The following is a 15,827-nucleotide window of genomic DNA, read 5'->3' as shown; positions in this document are numbered from 1 at the left end:
AGCGCTCCTAGCGGAGAGCGCAGGAGGTAGGCGCCGGTGGTGGCACCACCGCGGCTTGCGACGGCGCGAGTCGGTCGTCCTTCTCTTCGGCGTGACGTCACAAAGCACCTTTTGCGCTCCTAGCGGGAGCGCAGGCGTTAGGCGCCGGTGGTGGCACCGCCGTGCCACGGCAAAGGCTGAAAGTGCAAGTAGTAAAGCTTTCGCTTTAAAAAATATGTCGCTGGGCTCACTTAGCTCCGGTGCACAGCTTTTATCTAATCCTTAGTTAACGTTACCTTACACACCCTGTATACCGGTCCCGCCACTTCGAGACAATCGCCCCAATACAGCCGCAGTGTCTACGTGTCAATGGACAGGACACAAGGGAAGAACCGTGCCCGAAGCTTTTCCTTTGACGCTTGTGTTCCCTGCGTCCCAAGCGGCGGGAGCCTCCCCACCGCGAGGCAAACAGAGCGCGCGCAATTTGCGGTTGCCCCTTCCTGCGCCGCCGGGGTTCGGGCAGCGAGCTGTAGCGCCACCCTACGCACGCAGCCTTCACGGCGCCCCCCGACGGCAGGCCGAGCGTGTAATATTGGCTTGCGTCGTCGTCGTAGCAAAAGAAGGCATTTTTCGGCCGCTGCTGCTCAGCGGAGTCAACTGCGACCCCGACTGCAGTGCGCGGGGGACGAGATGATGACAAGGCGGGAGGGGGGAGGTAGCTTTGCTTGCAGCGTCGCTGGTGGTGTAACGAACGGTGATGCTTCTGGTTGGGGTGGCAGGGCGGCAAGTATCGGGGCGACGAGGGCGGCAATCAGCAGCGGGGCTCCTCTTTAGCCGCTCATGACTGCGCACGCCTCGCGATCATTATCCGCGTCGATCGGCGGATGCCGGTGGGCGACCCGGTCTCCGGGCGGCGACAGATGCGGCCGGAGCGCCGCCCTCCGTCAGGGCTCTCAGCGCGGTGGGCGCAGATGTGATTACGCGGCTCGAAATGGGAGCCGAGCGGCAAAGGGGCCACGGCCGCGAAAGAAGCTGCAGGGGGAATGAAATACGGCGGTAAAGTCGTGCAAACACTCGGCGGAATCGTCGTGGTTGAGGCCCCAATTTCGTTTTGCGGTGGAAAATTGAAAATTTCGTGAGCTTAGGCAACTGCAGGTGGACGCACACTACACCGCACCCACTCACACCCGAACACAGGCCCGCTATGTGGGGAGCGCCCCACACTTCATGGGCTTGCGAAAGCATGCAGGCAGCCCCGAAAATACTGAAGCCACAGTGTGCGCAGTGGGAGGTCGCGCTTTCAAGCTGAAGCCTAGAGGACCTGTGACAGCCGGTTCAAGGAGCGCAGAAAACAGTTAATGCCGTAGTAGCCCTGGCCCCTGCCAGTTCTCGGGGCGCAAAGCTCTTTATTGGATAAAATGTTTAGCACCACCATAATCACAAGAAACCATACGCAGTATTACTCAAGAAACACAACCCACAAGCAAAATAAATATATATCTTTATTTGGGAAGCATCTTTCACATACTGAAAAGTTGCATTCGTTAAGAATGAATGTGACTGTGGCGTCCGGTACTGGTTGGCACTGCCTTCACTTGAAGATTGGTATTTGCTTGATAGGGTGCCCTTAGTGGCTGAATTGCCTCTGTGGCGGAGCCCTGGAAAGAAATATGTGCGATGATATTCTCGATGCCATTTCCAGATGCCTCGACAACGGCGGCTGCATGCATTGACGAGAAGCCATGTCGACGCCAGTGGACTCAGCATCGACGGCCTTCAAGGGGTCGCATGTCATGAAGTGAGCAGTTGCGCAAATCTCGCCGGCCGGAACTGGCTCCAGATCCCGCACAGGTGAAAATCGTCATGCATGACGTTCAGCTGGGCTAGTTGGTAAAAATTCACGGTGACAACACAGCGCAAAAGACTGGGAAATAAGCTCCTACAAGAGCATAGGAACAAGTTAAGCAATCGGAACACCCTATCATAGCGGGTCAAACATTTTCAAAGATGATAAGAGATGAAAAAGAAAAAGAAAAAATGCACTGCTTTGTTTCATCGCGCACGAGTGCTGTACAAGCACAATGATCAGACTACACGGGAAGTGGTTGAAGCTTTCCACATTGAATATGACAGGCAAAATTGCGTTAGCAAACCATAAGTTTCCTCAATTGATAAGGAGATGGATTTTCTTCATAGCGCTTGACTGTCGTGCACATTTTCAAGGGTATTTTTAGTTTGTAGTTTTGGTTTTTGTGTGTTCTGTGGCGTATCTTTCTGCCTATTTCCTTCATATAAGAAGGTGTTAGCAACCATAGCCTTTAGTTCAGCGCCTGCCCTGTGTTCCTCATCTTCTGCGCTGTGTTGTCACCATGAAAATCGTCAACAGCCTTATCCTAAAGGGTTATATTTTTGTCCTTACGCACGTGGAAGCGGAACGAGTAGTAGTCGGGGAGCGGTCAGAGAAAAAAAAAGGATACTAAAGGCGGCGGGGGTGTCGACCAAAAACGAAGTGTTTGGGAGACCAGAAGGAGCTCGAAGCACACCCGACTGGTTGCTCAGCGAAGCTCTGCTTTGCGTGATTAATGGCTGGGGAGACCTCCCCGCCTGCTACCCATTGTTGCCTCTCCCGGCCTGGGCAACGCGCACTCCTCTGGCTGAAATTGGGTTCCGGTCACGCAGCCGTCCGCTTTTAGGCGAGTCAATTGGCTGTTATAGTCCCAACACGGCGTGTGGAAGCTTAGCGAGGGAAGAATGCGCGGCACCCTACGCGCCATGAGCGGAAAGATGACGCAGTAACTGGAGAAGTTGTGGTGGATGAGGTCGCATGGGGAAAGGAACTTCTCACCTCGGGCTTCAACTGCCCTTCGCGCGCGTCTCTCATCGGGGACGTGGTATGAGTAAGAAGTCGAAACAGGCGGCTAGATTGGTGAAGCAAGGCAAGTGGGGGCCGCTCGGTAGTTCACAAAGCAGCACGAAAGATGAAGACAGAAAGAGAGGTGACCTCACAGCTTGATTTTTTGGTCCTTGTGTGCGGCACATAACAAAGCAACACAGTTCTAGAAAACAGGGAGCTTGCATTCCTCGACATGAGGTGACCTCTTCCCAGAGCGCTTTTGTGCTCTGCCTGATTTGTTATCGCAGTAAACACTACGTGCTGTTTGTTTTCAGTTTAGAGTCGGACATGAGTGTAAAGACGCGCCATGGCTAATAGAAACCTGTTCAGAGGTCAGCTCCCATCCTGTGTCTGCCTTCGTCTTCCTCTGGCTTTCTTGGCGCCACAACATACGTCGCTGCGCCGTCCTCTGTAGCCTCGACCCAACAACACTCTTATTGAGATCTGGAGTGGTCAAATTGCTGTTAACGACAGATGTAATGCGAAATGTAAAGAAACTTATCGAAAATAATAAGTACTCAAAAGATAAGCACGAGTAAAAATAAATGTAGTCATCAAAGATGCTCCGGACTTCAGCGTTAACTGTACGAGGGAGTAGTGCACGGTGCCGTTCGAGGGATTCATTTGGTGGATATATTCCAGCTCGGTTACACCACCGACCGACTGTTCGCACCAGATGACGCCTTGATTTAACTTGTCCGTAAGTGATGGCCTTGTGCTGGGCATCGACATCGGATTCGGGAGGCGCTGGGCTCGATTCCCAGTGCGGCCGGGTGTTAACAAAAAAAAAAGAAGTGCAGTTTTGTCCGAGACCATTTCCCAAGCATTTCATCCCAGAAAACAGGAGGGTACCCGGTTGCACTCGGGATCGAATCGAGTGCTTCCCGAATTCGAGGCGCATGCTATACCACAACGGCATCGCTTCGGCATAACGTGCGCTCCGAATCGTACTGCGACATAACCTGCGTCACGCAGCTGCGCATAGCGCACAGTAACAGACGACTTGCAGGCACGTACGCTGAACGTCGCAAAACACCCATTTTACGGATGGCGCTGTAAAATTATTATAATGCATTTTCTTTTTTATAAAGAACTAAACCTTTTGAATAAAGAATTCTCACTACATTCATGTCACAAAAGTATACGGTAATAGTTTCTGTAACTGCTTTTGTTACTTGCCTAGCAGGGATTTTCCGTAGTCGGTTCTGGCTGGTTGAATTTTGTGCGCCTTCTTCCAGAGCCGAAAGTACCCTCTCCATTCTCGTTCAGTGCAGGCAAGACAGCTTGCACACCCTTCGGCTAACAGGCTAACAGTTCCCGTACAAAAATCTTGTGGGAATTCATTCAAATATTATTCGTGAATGCTGAGAAATTGTGTTAAAATTTTGTTTTAATGCCGTTGTGAAACACTTTGGAGACCTGAGGTTTTCTAAAAACAGCCTAGTGCTTTATCACTGAAACTTCGCTTACTTTTGTTAAATATTTTGTTGTTTTTTCATTGGTACTTCTTTGAGAATTCATGGCAGTTAACATTATAACATCATAAAATGTTGTTGAACTGCTGTTGTGCTAAAATTGAAATGTCTTTGATGTGCCGTCGTGCTAATATCAGTTTTATTACTGTTATAGCGCATGGTCGCGTTATCAGTCGCGGAAGCATTGCCCGCCTTTTGAGTGCATGACGTCACTGTCGGCGATATATATATATATATCTGTACTGCGTCGTGAATAAACGTTCAGTTGTTTCCAGGATTCCCTTGTGATAAGTTATATCATTTGGCGACGAGGGTGTCTACGTCCCGCGTAGGCATGCAGCAACAGGCGCCGGGTCGGCAGTGCAGGCACGTTAAAGAACGGCAAGAGCAGCTTTCGTCTGGCACTCGAAGCCGTTAGCGAAGTACGTACTCCGGGACATCGTTCCTGACCACTGACCGACGCCTGGGATTACCGACGGGTGGCAGCGTCAAACGACCACTGAAAAAGGACGGAGAAGCGCCGACCAAAGCGGACTACGCAAAGGAAGGAGCCGAGCTGATGAGTACTGCGTTTTCTTTTCGACTACGGAATGTCACGCGTAGGAAGGATAGCAGAGTTCGACCCCAAAACAGAGAACATTGAATCATACCTCGGAAGATTTGAGCAGTTCATATTGGCGAACGACATAACCGACGAAAAGAAGTTACCAGTATTTTTAGCAGTAATCGGACCGTAAGCGTGCGAAGTCTTGAAGAGCTTGGTTGTGCCGGCGTCGCCAAGCGAGAAGCCTTACGCCGAGGTTTCCAAGTTGTTGAAAGACCATTACAGCCCCAAGAGCTCAGTGATAGCGGAACGCTGTAAATTTAACCGGCGTGCTCAGAATGAGCATGAAACCGTGGAAGACTTCATAGTCGAGTCGAAGCATTTGGCGAGGAAGTGCGAATACGGCGAATTATTGCAAGATGCCCTTCGCGACCGGCTAGTTGCAGGCATACGCAATGAAGAGAGTTAGCGTGCCTTATTCGCCGTGGAAAACCTGACGTTTGAAGACGCCTGCAAGGTCGCACTCGATAGAGAACTAGCGGAACGGAACACGGCGCTAATGCAAGCGAGAGACCAAGAGGCGTCGCTAAACGTGGTTAGCATACGTTCGCTAGGGAGGTCTAAAGAAGTGAAACGCGACCAAGGTCAGAAGAGAGAAATGCGGAAGGTGTGGCAAAGGACATTCGTCTGACGCGTGTTGGTACAAAAACTTTGCGGAAATGCTCAAGAGAAGGACACCTGAAAAAAATGTGTCCGAACGGGGAAAGTCGTTACCGGAGAACGAATGCCCTAGAGTGTTCTGACGAAGACGATGAGCAGGAAATCTATCATTTCATAAACTCCAACCATTTAGGTTACGAAGGGAATGTGCAAGTTGAAGGGAAAGACTGACTGACACCGACTGACACCGGGGCGGCTGTCACAATTATCGCTGAGAGTGTATACGAGTCTCTCTTTCCGCATGTAAAGTGCCAACCCTCTAAAATGTCTCTCCGCACGTACACTGGAGAACAAATGCGTCTTAAGGGGCAGTGTGAGGTATCTGTTCGGTGCAAGAACCAAAGAGCCAGTTTACCATTGATAATTGTCAAGAATAACGGAAGGAAACTTCCAGCGCTCCTGGGGCGAAATTGGTTGGAATACCCAAAGCTCGACTGGCCTGAAATTGGTCAAATTACTTCTGAAGATGGGGTGCGAGCACTGGAGAAGAAGTATCCTTCCGTTTTTACCGTCGCCCTAGGTACCATACAGAAGTTTGAGGCGCAGGTAGTGTTGCGAACTGGCTGCGCTCCAGTTTTCTGCCGCGCAAGACCCGTTCCTTTCGCTCTTCGAGAGAAGGTAACAGACCAGCTGAACAGCATGGTGGAAAAAGGAATTCTTCGCCAAGTCGCGCATAGTGACTGGGCAACGCCGTTAGTTATTGTTCCGAAACAAGACGGCAGTCTAAGATTGTGTGGCGATTACAAAATGACCGTGAACCCGGTCATGAAAACCGATCATTATCCCTTACCCAGGCCAGAGGATCTGTATTCGCAAATCGCAGGAGGCAAGGTGTTTTGTGTCCTTGAGCTATCTACCGCGTATCAGCAGGTTCCTCTTAAACCGGAGGCACGACCACTTTTGACCATTAATACCAGCTTGGGTCTTTTCGAGTTTCAGCGCCTTCCCTATGGTGTGGCCAGTGCACCAGCGATTTTTCAATCCATGATGGACGTGGTTTTGAAAGACATTCCGCACGTCGGATGCTACATTGATGATGTAATCGTGGCGGGGTCCAACACGGCGGACTGCCAAAAAACCCTTGAACGTGTCCCGGATAGGTTGCAAGAGCACGGTATCACGCTGAAAATAGCGAAGTGCCGTTTCTTTCAAAATGCCGTGACATACTTGGGCCACACGGTAAACTCAGAGGGAATTTATCCCACAGACGCAAAGAAGACGGCAATTTTGGAGGCACCGGAACCCACCACAGTGACAGAACTAAGGGCTTACTTAGGGATGCTGAACTTCTATTCTAAATTCCGTAAAAATGGTTCCACCGTCGTAGAGCCGCTGTATCGGCTATTAAGGAAATGTCAAAAATGGTCATGGACAGAGGAATGTCGTCAGGCTTTTACCGCAACAAAAGAGCTGCTCGCTAGCAGCCAGGTACTGACGTTCTAAGATGTAGATAAGCCGATAGCGATGCTTTGTGACGCGTCAGCGTATGACTTGGGGGCGGTTGTCTTCCATGAAACGGCTGCCGGCGATGAAAGGCCGATAGCATTCGCGTCCAGAACGCTCACAGCAGTAGATCAAAAGTACGCGCAGAGCGAGCGCGAAGCATTAGCTTTGATCTTTGGGCTTAAAAGAATTCATCGCTACCTGTACGGTAGGATTTTCACGTTCTGCACAGACCGCCAACCACTACTCGGCATTTTAGGGCAGGAGAAGCCAACGCCTACGTTAGCCGCAGCGCGAATGCAGCGATGGGCTATGATACTGGCAGCATAGAAGTGCCGCCGGGGGAAAGATGTACAAGTGGCCGACGCACTTTCCAGATTACCACTGTCAGTCAAAGCTGAGGAAGTTCCAAGGGAGTGTCTCGCAGTGTTCCAATGCCTGCCGATAACGGCCGCTGACATTGCTAAAGCGACAAGGCGAAACTGGGCTTTGTCTCGTGTAACAGAGTTCACCCTGAACGGTTGGCCTAGGCAGTGTGCAGAACAACTTGGAGCCTATTACAGGCGTCGCGATGAACTTTCACTGGAACAGGGTTGTGTAACCTGGGGTGCTAGAGTGGTAATTCCGGAAGAAATGAGGGATCACGTGATGAGCTTGCTGCATGAGGAGCATCCAGGCGCCAGTCGCATGAAGATGCTGGCTAGGAGTTTTGTTTGGTGGCCTGGCATTGATCTGGCCATCGAGCAGCACGTAGCAAATTGTAAAATCTGCCAGGCGGTTCAACCCGCCACTCAGCCTGTACCACTGCAGCCGTGGAACTATCCGGCAAAGTGTTGGTGCCGCGTGCATGTAGATTTTGCCTCCAAAGGCTCTCACGTGTTTCTTGTCTTAGTGGATGCATTTTCCAAGTGGGTCGAAGCGTGCCTGATGTCCTCAACATCCACCTCGAAAACTATTGACAAACTCCGCAGTATGTTTGCAGCGTACGGCTTGCCTGATGTCCTAGTCAGCGATAACGGTCCCCAGTTTACGTCCTCGGAGTTTGCCGAATTCTTGTCTCGGAATGGAATCAAGCACATCCGTTCTCCTCCTTACCATGCTGTGTCAAACGGCACTGCGGAACGCGCAGTGCAAACGCTAAAGAAAGCATTGCTCAAGCAGGTGCTAGAATGTGAGGTTTCTGGTGTGCCCTGTTCGCTCCAGGAGGGACTTGGCAGTTTCCTAATGAGCTACCGAAACACTCCAAGCAGCGTGACTGTCCGCACACCCGCCGAGCTGTACTTGAAGCGCCATCCCCGCACAAAGCTGTCGCTACTCAAACCAGACTTTCACAATGCTATGCAAAATAAGCAGGCACATTTGAAGGAACAGCGTGCTGTGACGCGAGGGACTGAGCGAGTGTTTGATGTGGGGACCCTGTGTTCGTGAAATCAGTGCGTGGTGAGCGTGTATCGTGGGAAGAAGGCATCGTGTGTCAAGTGGTGAGTGCGGTGACCTACGTGGTGACAGTGTGGAACCAGCTTCGCTTTGTGCACGCCGATCACTTGCGTCCTCGGCATGCAGATCCCATCTCGAGTCCTGCGCGCCCAGTGCTGCCGGAGCAACGACCATCGCCATGCACTGACGTCCCCGCGGAAGTGCCGTTAACCGCGAATGTCCCGGAAGAGCTTGTGACTGCACCGCCAAACACAAAGCCAGTACAAGACGCGACGGGTGCAACGCCTGAAATAGAATCGGTGGTTCCTGCGGCAGACCTGAGTTTCAAGTCTCCACGAGCTGCCGAGACGGCACTTCCGCCAGTCACAACAGCGGAAAAACAACCACTTCAGCGAAGCTCTCGTGCACGAAAACCTTCAGATCGTTTCAAGCATGGTGACTTCCCGAAATAAACTTTTTTGGTTGTGGAAAGGAGGGAACTGTTATAGCGCGTGGTCGCGTTATCAGTCACGGAAGCATTGCCCGCCTTTTGAGTGCATGACGTCACTGTCGGCGATATATACGAAGTCTGTTAGAAAAGTATCCGACTTTATTTTTTTTTTGCGAACACCTTATGGATATGAGACAAGCGCGCTTGCATCAGGCGACCTTGAACCTTCATGCGCATGCATGAATTTTTTCCCGCCTGCCGATAGCGTCAGTCGCTGGGAAGCAGCGTTTGAGTGAGGAAGTGGGCAGTGCTCTCGTCGGTTTTTTATTGCAAGGAAAATGGCGGAGTGAAAGGAGCAGCGCTACTGCAACAAATTTTGCCATAAACTTGGCGACAGCCGAGTGGAAACCATTCGAAATGTTCAGACGGCTTTCGGTGAAGATGCTATGAGCAGCACACAGTTTAAGCAGTGCTACAATTGTTTGAAAGATGGCCGCACATCGGTGGAGAACGACCCACGCTCCAATCGGCCATCAACATGCCAAAATGACCAGGTCATTGCCGAACTGAACGCTATGGTGATGCGGGACTGTCGCGTGACTTTCCGAGAAATTGAGGAAGAGCTGGACATGAGCAATTTCTCCGCACATTCCATTATCACCGAAGATTTGGCCATGGAGAGAGTTGCGGCGAAATTCGTGCCGAAGCTGCTCACGGTGGAGCAAAAGCAGCTTCGTGTTGAAGTCTTACAGGACATGCTGGATTCCGCAAACAGTGACCACGACTTCATCAATATCATAATCACTAGTGACGAGTCTTGGGTGTACAGGTACGACCCGGAAACCAGATCCCAGTCGTCAGAGTGGAAGCATTCCACGTCACCAAGACTTAAGAAGGCCCGCCAATTGCACAGCAATGTGAAAGTGATGCTGACTGCTTTCTTTGACACCCTCTGTGTGGCAGACCAAGAGTACGCACTCTACAGGGTCAAACAATGACCAAAGAATACTACAGGGATGTCCTCCGTTGCCTACGTGATGCTGTGCGGCGCAAAAACCCGGAGCTGAGGTCAACAGGAAATTGGCGCACCCATCGCGCCAATGCTCCGGCACATTCCTCGCACTCGAATCAGATTTTTTGGTGAAAAACCAGACTCCTGTAGTTCAACAGACTCCTTACTGTCCTGATATGGCCCCTGCGATTTCTGCCTGGTTCCCAAAATCAAAATGCCATTGAAAGGAGCGCGATTTCAGACAAGGAAGAACTTTATGGCTGCAACGACAGCTGAGCTAAACTCCATTCCGAAAAGGGCCTTTTCGGAATACTTCCCACAATGGCAGCACCGTTGGGAGAAGTGTGTGGAGTCCCAAGTAGACTACTTTAAAGATGACTTGGTTTGCAACGCTCCAGTTATGCAAGTTTTTTTTCAACGGCCAAAGGTCGGATACTTTTCTGACAGACCTCGTATATCTGTACTGCGTCGTGAATAAACGTTCAGTTGTTTCCAGGATGCCCTTGTGATAATTTATATCAATTACTTGTATTGCAGTTACATCCACTATGTGTGTTTTATTTATAAAAATCCAAGGACTTAATTATGAAAGCGTGAATACTGCCCAAAATTTCGGTGACAAATAAGAAGAAGAAGAATTTATTTCCACCATGTACAGTACACAGATGGAGGACGACGGAAAAAAGCCGTCAATAGGGGGCTTGACGAGTCCGTCGCCCCACTGAATGAGAAGTGTTTGGTCAACAGCAATCAATTCATACAGTCAAACAAAAGAAAATGGAAACACTTGATCCGTGCAGAACAGAAGCAAAACAGAGTGGTCCGAAAAATGAAATCCCAGAATAAGTAAAATCAGTTATTCATCCTCAGTAAACATAGAGCGAAGCTTAGCAGTGGAGCAAATAAATAAATCAGTTAGTAGACAGATAATGGTTTCACAGTGATGGTAAAGAATAACATAGGCGTTCCATGCCAGAGTTCAAACGGGGTGCAACGATTTTCCAGCATTCTCCATGTCTTGTAGCATAATATTGTTCATTCTTTTCTAAATATGCCAGAGTAGCAAGGTTATGTATGTTATATCTTACTTCATATAAAATCTAGTACTCAGACGGTAGAGATATAGTTTATGAGCCGTAATGACATGCGCTCTATGAAAAAAACCTGCAGTTGTTGCATTATAACCAGCGTTGTACACATGACGTAGGTATCGCTTCTGCATGACAAATTTTTTGTAGATTAGAGAATCTAGTTGTACCCCAGACAAGTTGGCAATAGTTAACATGTGAATAATTTTACGCAAACCACATTTATGCTGAAAAACACAATCTCATGAAGAAACAGATAAAGAACAGTGAACAATATACAGCAAGTATCAAAAACATACTTCCTGATACCTGTATATTTATCGAGTTTTGTTAACAATAAAACCAGTTGTTAGCGCCAGTATCTCGTCTTCCATTCTGTGTACTTGGGAAGCTTGCGCTGTTTTGCGTCGTGTCGTGCAGTAATTTTTCCAAATTCATGCACAGTTAAAAAAATTGCTGTGCTCTGGTTATTCCTGGTTGGTTGCAAAAGCTTACCTTGCTAAGCTGCTTCTGATTCTCGTCGTTTTCGCAAATGTTCTTCTCGTTGTTCCTCTGTTTATGGGGAACGTTGTTCCGCTTGGCTTCATTCCGTTTAGCTTGCCTAATCCCAGCTTCTGGGCTCGATACAGCTCGTTTAGCTGCTTCGGCTTCTCGTCGCTTCCGCAGTCGTTCTTCTCGTTGTTCTTCCGTTTCTTGGGCACGTTGTAACCTCTTTCTTGCATTCTTCCTATCTTGCTTGGCTGTCGCCTTAGAGTTAAACTGTTCAGAAGCCGTAGAGCAACTAAATTCAGATATAGACTCTTCGTCAGTGACTTCCATGGCGAGACTCCTCGAGGAGCTCGGCACGACCGGCTCCTCCTGGCTGCGGTGGAGAGACCAAGCTGACGTAACGCGTCGCCATAGCAACGGAGAGGCTGACGTCACACCATCTGTTAGGCGCGGCGGCGGCTCCTCGAGGAGCAGGGGGGTCCACGGACCACGCGACGAGCGGTTAGACCTGGCGTAGTATTGCTTTCCTAATAATAGTTGGCTGACGCTTAAGCCTTGCCTTTAAGAGTGGAACGCGACAGCGTGCCGCAGCCTGCCAGGGAGTCTGCGGAACGCCATTACCCATTCGGCGCGAAGCCTTGCCCGTTGGAGAAATCGCTCAGAGTCTCTAGGAGACCTCTCAACAAACCCGATGCTACGAACGCCAGCATAGCTTCCGCGCCGAACGAATGGGCAGCAAGCAAGCCGCAAGCTTCGTGGTGAACGGGCCTTGGATGTGCGCTGCGTTGTTCGCCGCTCACCGCGTGATTCCTGCATCCTCCCCTCTCCCCCACTGGGCCCGGACGAGACAAGCGAGAGGCGCTCCCGTCGCGCGCTATCTGCTGGGGCAGTGGCGTACATTGCGAGATGAGATAGGCTTTAGTATAACGAGATTTTGGGCAAGTTGGTTGTTACACCTACGACACGGTGTAGTAACCAACTACACCTACGACACGGACACACCTACGACACGGACAACGCGTTTGTCCGTGTCGTAGGTGTTTCTTCCTTTGTGCTCGTCATTTTTTACGCTGCAGTTATGTGGATGGGAGGAGATGTTTTAGTGGGCGCCGCAAGATAGCGCTACGTGCGCGCCAAGTTAAGAATAAAAGTAGCGGAAACGTACTTTACGTCGCTTAAGTGCGACCTCTGTAATTTCTGTGCGCATATTTGCTAGTATACACCACAGTACATGTCTTTAAAGCACCGTTATACGACAACACCGTATTCACCACACGAGCCTTTGTTCAATCCAAACCACAGAGCTGGCGTGGCGGAGTGGTTAGCGTGCTCGTCTCGCACTCCGGAGGCCCTGGTTCGGTTCCCCAACACGATCAATTTCCCACCTGGTTTTATTCATTAATGCTTCTAGGACTTTTCACTCGCGGCCAACGCCGCCGACAGCGGCTTTTCTGCGACACGGAGCCCCTTAACGCTGTCGCGTTAATATAACATTTCAACACCCAGTATAGACAAAACATCTCTCTTGTTCCAAATGCTAGCAACCAGTCCTGTAGTAGGCCGTTTTATATAAAAAAATTCAGGGGGCACTTTGACTGTCTAAAGTGGGTAGAGGCGGAAGCGTTTTCCGCACCACCTTCGCAGTTTCTGTGGCACTGGTGGCGTCACATGTAATTGAGTACTAATTACTAAGTGATGACAAATCACTAATTAATGGTTAATTACTGATTAATGCCTGAATACTAATTAACTGCTAATTAATGACGCTTAAGCTTCGCCTTTGGAGTGGAACGCGACAGCGCGTTGTAGCGTTGCCAGGGAGTCCACGGAACGCCACCACCCGTTCGGCGCGATGCCTTGCCCTTTGAACACAACGCTTTTTGAGGAAAGGAAATGGCGCAGTAATTCTCTGTCATCTCGGTGGACACCTGAACCGCACCGTAGAGGAAAGGAGGAAGTGGGAGTGAAAGAAGATAAAGAGGAGCCGTAATGAAGAAAATGAAAATTGTATTTGAGGAAAGGAAATTACGCAGTAACTGTGTCACAAAATTCAGGGGGGGGGGCACTTTTTTGACCTAAAGTGTGGTCACTGATGTGTGGTTAAGATGTTAAGCTTCGCCCCTAAGAGTGGAACGCGACAGCGTCCTGCAACGCTGCCAAGGAGTCCATAGAACGCCATCGCCCATTCGGTTCTACGCCTCGCTCGTCCGTAAATTGGTTTTTGAGGAAAAGAAATGTATCTGTCTCTCATTTGTCGGTGGACACCTAAACCTCGCCGGAAGGGAATGGAGGAGGATGAGAGTGAGTGAAGACACCGTATTCACTAGACGCGCCTTTGTTCATTCCAAACCATCGAGCTGGCATGGCGGAGTGGATAGATGCTCGTCTCTCACGCCGAAGACCGGGGTTCGATTCCTGAGCTCGACCAATTTCTTAATCGGTTTTATTTATTTATATGGCCTGACTAGTAAAGCTAATTAGGCTAATTGGGTAATTAAGCAATTAACTAAGCTCAGTCCCACTTACTTGGAGCATCACTATACGATCCCTTCAATTGGTTGCATGGTTACTAGCCAAAGTACAATTGGCCCCGTTTGAAATTCGCGCACTCTGACGTCACGACCGTTTCCACCAATTGAAAAGCGTGACATTTTCTGTCGACAACTGCTGCTTACAACGATGAGACATTAAAGGCTTCCGCCTTAAAACATGTTCTTGAAAATGCATGGCATTTGACTCTCGGGGGCATCACGATGCCATGACAAAAATTGGATGGGACACTTGGGCATTAAAATTACGATATTAAGGATGTCAGGCAGGCGGACAGAATCTCGTCAGTATTACTATGCAACGCCTCTTTTGAAAAGGTATCCAGAGGTACGGATTGGGAAAAGTGGGGGATAAGAGTTAAGGAAAATAGTCTAGTAATCTGCGATTCGCTGATAACATTCACTTGCTATGTCACTCAGCTGATTAACTTCAAAGCATGGTCGATGGGCAGAAGTGTGAAGGCCAATGAAAAGGGTTCAGCTTAACTAAAGCAAAACAAAGCGAGCTATAGAAAGAAAAATGACAGGTGTAATATTAAGAGACCGGAAGCGGGCAGGTTGGGCAAAGGAAAAAAAGCGGATTAATCACATCCTAGTCGAAATCAGCAGGAAGCAATGGGCTTCGGCAGGGCATGGAATGCGAAGACCATACAACCGCCGGTCCTGGACGGTAACAGGTGGATTCCAACAGAAGGCAAGCGTAGCAGGGCGCGGGAGAAATGTGGGTGGATGAGATTACGTTTGCGGGAATACGGTGGCAAAGGACAGGGTTAATTGGAAAGACATGGGAGAGGCCTTTGACCTGCAGTGGATATTGCCAGGTTGATCATCATGATGATATTTCAGATATAAACATACACCGAAGAGCGCCAAAATTTGGCCACCTGGCCGGTGTAACTCCAGTGGCAGCCACTGATAACATTGCTTTCATCGATCTTGCCGCCACCAATCCCCAGGTGATTAGCGAGGAATTAATCCGCTGCTACGGTCGCACTTGTCGCAACACTGACTTCTTATCTGCATACTGGACTGGCCACAGCCACTATCTGCAAAGGCTGTGGACTGAGCGGCACCGGGCGCACAAGGGATCCCGATCGCTCCTCATCCCAAGCTCGTAGAATGAAGACTGCGTGTGCTGCAGTCAGCGGCCACCACCGTGTGCCGACAGCGATGACGAATTCAGTGCGCGGACCATTGTTCATCTGCCGGTGGTTTGCTAGTGCACTCTTAGAACTAAAGGAGTGCAGAGGAGTGCCCAGAACACACTTTGAAGGAGTATTCGCTTGTCCCATATTCCACTCCTTTTTCCAGAATAAAATTACTCCCTCTGGACAAAGAGTGATCCAACACCTACTCAAGGAGTACTGTACTACTCCTGCAATAGAGTACAGGCACTCCTCCAAGGGAGTAAAGCTACCACATTGAAACAGCATCCTACTACTCTTTCAGGTAGAGTTCCAGGACTCCGTTTGTTAGAGTGACTATACTCCTTCAAGGAGTATCAGCCCAGATCTTATTTTACTCCTTCAAAAGGAGTTTCACGTGTTTTCAATGTATCGTACTAATTTTCTTATTTCGCATATTCTTCAGAGCAAGTTGGTCATATGTTTTGCAGGATCCACCTGCGCTACATCTACAAAAGAGTAATGAGCAAAAGGGATTATAATCTTTGAGTAGAATAATTTTTGTTCATACTACTTTATGGCTACACTACAGTTTGCACATTAGTATGGTGCTCTGTCTGCGTTGGGAATAACAATGGTTCAAG

At 49.4% G+C, this 15,827-nt stretch overlaps 1 pseudogene; it reads left to right on the top strand.

Annotated features, from left to right (window-relative positions):
• Positions 1–4,937: 4,937 nt before the first annotated feature.
• LOC149367489 (uncharacterized) lies at positions 4,938–5,582 on the top strand (annotated as a pseudogene).
• Positions 5,583–15,827: the final 10,245 nt, after the last annotated feature.

The sequence above is a fragment of the Amblyomma mixtum genome, chromosome 1 (genome assembly GCF_055824585.1).
Source record: "Amblyomma mixtum isolate Tamu chromosome 1, ASM5582458v1, whole genome shotgun sequence".
Lineage (NCBI taxonomy): Eukaryota > Metazoa > Arthropoda > Arachnida > Ixodida > Ixodidae > Amblyomma > Amblyomma mixtum.
This window is presented reverse-complemented; position numbering and strand designations above follow the sequence as displayed.